Genomic DNA, 4,774 nt, shown 5'->3' on the forward strand with positions numbered 1-4,774 from the left:
CAATGGCCTGAATAGAAACTCATCCTTTAGGAGTTCAGCCTCTCTTTTATAGGGTACAGATTAAGTAACCCGGGCTCTTGTTTCTCAATCATGTGACTTTACAGGGAACTCACAGGGCCTTCAGGAAACTTCAGAGCAGCTGCCTCCTTTTCATCTTGCAGAGTTGATAAGAAGTGCAAGACACAAAGAAAGGGATTTCCCCAGGCTTGCAAAATGTGGCGGGATGTAGAACTGGATTTCTTACAGAACAAGGGGTGAAAGCTCAGATATGCATAGCATTTTTGCCATGTGAGAATATTTAGCAAGTAAGGCAAAAGTCTTCCCAATGGAAGACTTGACAATGAAACTTCAACTCAAGGTCTCTCACAGTATTTTAATTAATTAATTTATTTACATCATTTATCATCACCTTTCTCACTTGGACTCAAGGCGGATTACACAGAGTGAGTCAATACAATCGACAGGATGGGGTATTCAATAAACAATGCAATAGGATTAGGATTGTCGAACCAATCAGAAATCGAAAAATCAAACTGAAGTAAAGCATAAGTCTTAACATGACAGATTAAATCATGGGTGTCAACCACAAGGCTCGCGGGCCAGATCTGGCCCCTTGAGAGCTCTTATCCGGCCCATGAGCCGGCTGAGGCATCCACCCCCTCCCCACTCTCAATCTGGGCTGGCGAGGCATGGCCTGGCCCGGCCAAGTGACATTTGTTTCATATCTGGCCCTCAAAACAATTGAGTTTGACACCCCGGCATTAAATGATACAAAAATTACATAGCAGGACTCTAGTTTCAATCAGTTAAAGTAACGTAGACCACAGTCCCTAATAACTTATCTAAATAACTTTGGGAATTGTTTAGCACAGTGTAACTCTATTGGTGGAAAGTGCCACCAAGCCCCAGCTGACTCATGGTGACCCGGAAAATCGAACCATGTTCCCTAGAGCAGAGTCTGCCACTCTTAACCACTATACAATGCGTGTAGTGAGCTGTCAGGCCTGCTCGCTGTATCTGAGATGGTTTCGTTTTTTCACAGACTCTCGTTCAAGGACTGTTTTTCTAACTGCTCGCATTCCTGTTCCCTTTGAAGCTAGTGGGTACCCGTGGGAGCCTTGGTGTTTCAAGACTGTTTGGGATTATCTCATAGACTGTATTGCTGCTGCTTTTATGGTGTTCTCATATAATCAAGTGCTTGCCATTTCCCCTCCATTCCTGCCTTTGGATTTCTAAGTTCTGCTTGCTTATGTTACCAGTAAACCTACTCTTTTGGACTACTAAGTCTCCTGGTGTGGTTTTTGGATTTCTAGGACCAAGTGCTTACATTAAGGCAGGAATCACATCTCTTTCACCTGTCAGGCTAGAGCCCCGGAGGGTTCGCCGGCCGCTCGGATTGGAGCTGGGATAGTGCTCTCCGAGTTGTCTACCCGTGGCTGGAGCCCCGTGCGGTTTGCCCAGGTGGTGGGTTCCTGCCCGGAGCCCTGGAAGGCTTCCATCCTTGGTTCCTGCCTTTGGGGATTGCAGATGACGACCCCGACCTAGTACGGGACGTTTTGGCTGAGATACTTCGTACTGATGCTGAAGTTAATCACCTGAATGGACTTGTTCGGGCTCAGTGGCGTTCTCTGGCCGTGACGGTTCCCTGGACTTCTGAAGTTGTGGATACCAGTGCCTGCCAAGACCTCCACACCCTAGACTGGTTGGTGGAGGATGCTTGCTTGGCAGCAGAGGATTTACAGTTGTTGACTAGCCTGTTGGCGGGACTAACTTCCAGTGACTCACAGTCGGATCGAGCAGGGGTCCCGATCCGTCCTGCTACGTCTCCAGGCATGGCGGCCCCGACCACGCCAGCCCCCCAGCTCTGCCAAGCGGAGGCAAAAGTGGTAGCAACACGGGTGGCTGCACTCTTTCAGGGCGAGACCTCGACCACGATTTCGGTGGCTGAAATCACAAAGCATCTGACCCCCGACTTCAGTGCTGATGCGGCAGCCTTGGCGGTACAGATCCAGCCGCTGTTGGATCTGACCGACCCCTCTGAACTCATCTTAGTTTTGGAACAGGAGGCCTCTCTTGAGGCCGACCAAGCTTTGGCTGAGCGCAAAAGGGCTGAATATCAGGCGCGGGCAGCGGCGGATGCCGCGGCCAAGGCTCGGGCTGAACAGGAGGAGAAGCAACGCTCGGCTGCTGAACGGGCGCGCTCCGGCACGTGCCCCCGACAACCCAGGGGCTACGAACTCCCCTCGTTTTCCTTGACCTTTGTTCCGTCGTGCAGCGTTCAACGCGCCCACAGGTTCGCTGGGACTTTGCCCGATTTGCCGGATGACCCCGACGAGGAGGACCTCTACAGTGGGGAATCACTCTGGGCTTCTAATTTACGGGTCAGCCAATCCCGTACCGGCGACGATGTGTTTTTGTTGCAGTCCCAAAATCTGGATCTTATGGAACAGGTGGCGCACTTACAGGACCAACTGGCCCTAGTACTTCAGGACAACGATCAATTACAATGGGCCCAAACTGCGCCCGTTGCCCCGGCTCCCGTGGCAACGCAGCAACCTCTGCAGCAACCACCGCATCAACCAGCTGTGCCAGTGGTTCCTCCTGGCGGAGGACCCGCTGCTCCTGGCGGGGGGCCCGCCGCTCCTGGCGGGGGTCCTGTTGCTCCTGGCGGAGGTCCCGTGGCTCCTGTTGCTCCTGGCGGAGGTCCCGTGGCTCCCGGAGGAGTGCCTGTCGTACCTGCTTTATCGGTGCTACCGGGTGCACCGGGGTTGCCAGGGGCGCCAATTCCTGGACAACCACCTGTACCCCCAATGCCATGGAGACAACCCAAGTTGAAGATTACCTATGACAGTTCAGTTGAAACTCTGCCCCGTTTTCTACATCATGTGGATAGTTATATGAGGGAGCAAAGACAATTCTTCCCTACCGAAGATAGCCGCGTCCGTTTCGTTGCCTCCCTGTTAACGGAGAAAGCTGGATGATCCTTCAGTTCGATACGCGGTCCCGCTCCAGTCGCTCCCTCAACAACTTTATGTTTGCCTTGAGGAGGCGCTTTGAGGACCCCTTCATGGGAGAGAGAGCCAAAGCGGAACTTTTGCAACTCAGGCAAGGCTCCTCTCCAGTTCGGGAGTTCGCAGATGAATTCCAACGACTTGCGAGTAAAGTGGTGGATTGGCCTGAAGCTACCCTTATCCACTACTTCCTAGAAGCTTTGCACCCGGACATTTTGAACTGGTCTTATATGCGAGGCGACCCAGATACCCTTGAGGATTGGATTTTACTGGCCGAGGAAGTAGAAAGCCGCCGGTGATTCGTGTCCCTAGTCCGGAGTCGGACCAAAGAGAGGGGCGGTCAGAAACCTCCCCCCAAACCTTCAACTCCCAACCCACGGAGACCAACCCGGCTCCCTCTGGATCGCGAGCCCCGATTCCAGAGGGGAGCCTGTCTCGTTTGCAGTGTTATGGGCCACTTTGCAGCAGCTTGTCCTCAACATCCAGAATTTGCTCGACCCGATGTACCGCCTCGAGCCCGGGGATGACCTCAACGCAGAGGCACCGCGGCCACCCGCAGTGCAGTGCCGGGACGACCCACACCCTCTGGACTTCATGCCGGGGAACCATCTAGTCTCCCTGCACCTATCGACCCCGTAGGGTCCCGGATTACAAGTGCCCCATTGGGGGACAGCTCTCCTTCTTCAGACGAAGACTGTCATTGGAATTCCCCAGCTCTGAATCTGGAATCTCCTCTCGACCTGTCAAAAAATGGACACGGTCTGTGGTGAGTGGAGCATCCCCACAGACCCTTGCAGATTTCCCTGCAACACCCAAGGCTCCGGTCATGGTGAGTGAAGTCGAAAATACTGTATATGTGGACGTAGTGTTACAACACTATAAAAGGGGCCCCAGTTACGGGTCAAAGCTCTCATAGATTCCGGCTGCGGGCGCTCTTTAATTAATGAGGCCACCTTTGCAGCTCTTCAAGTCAAATCCGAAAATCTACTGGCCCCCGTCCAATTTGCCCAAATGGACGGTAGCCACTTTAAGGGGGGGCGGTTGACCGTCGCACACAAGGAGTAGCGATGGGCATCGGTTCCCATTGGGAGCAGATAGACTTTACCATAGCTCCTGTCCGATACGAGGTCATATTGGGAATTAACTGGCTCAAAGGGCACAGTCCCTCCATAGACTGGAAGGCTGATACAATTACGTTTTCCAACCCTGTGTGTGACCAGCATCGACGCGAGGTCGCACTCGTCCTGCCACCCACCTCAGCCTTAACCTCCGATGCCCTACCCGATGTATAACGAGACTTTGGGGATGTATTTGATGTTAAAGAATGTGATGCATTGCCCCCCCCCCCACAACAGACTGTGCAATCAAAGTGGTGGGAGACTGCAAACTGTCTAAAAGTAAAATTTATCCTATGAGTGTTTCCGAGCGCGCCATACTGTGAGACTTCCTGGATAAAAATCTTGCTCGAGGGTTCATTCGGCCTTCCTCCGCTCCCAACTCAGCCCCCGCTTTGTTTGGCTGAAAGAAAACAGATGACTTGCGCTTGTGCATTGACTTTCGAAAGCTTAACGCAGTCTCCTGTCAGGCTGTTATCTCGGTTTCTATGTTGCCTCTTTTCCTTTACTGAACCGTCCAGACTTCAAGGACGGCTCCACATACCAAAGCCTGGGAACGCTACCCCTGGGAAAGTGTGCTCTGTTTATGCGTTGTGTGCTTTGTAATCTCCCGCCGTTTTCAAGCTTTATATTGCCAACTAACGAGCA

Source organism: Euleptes europaea, chromosome 5, assembly GCF_029931775.1.
Source record: "Euleptes europaea isolate rEulEur1 chromosome 5, rEulEur1.hap1, whole genome shotgun sequence".
Classification (NCBI taxonomy): domain Eukaryota; kingdom Metazoa; phylum Chordata; class Lepidosauria; order Squamata; family Sphaerodactylidae; genus Euleptes; species Euleptes europaea.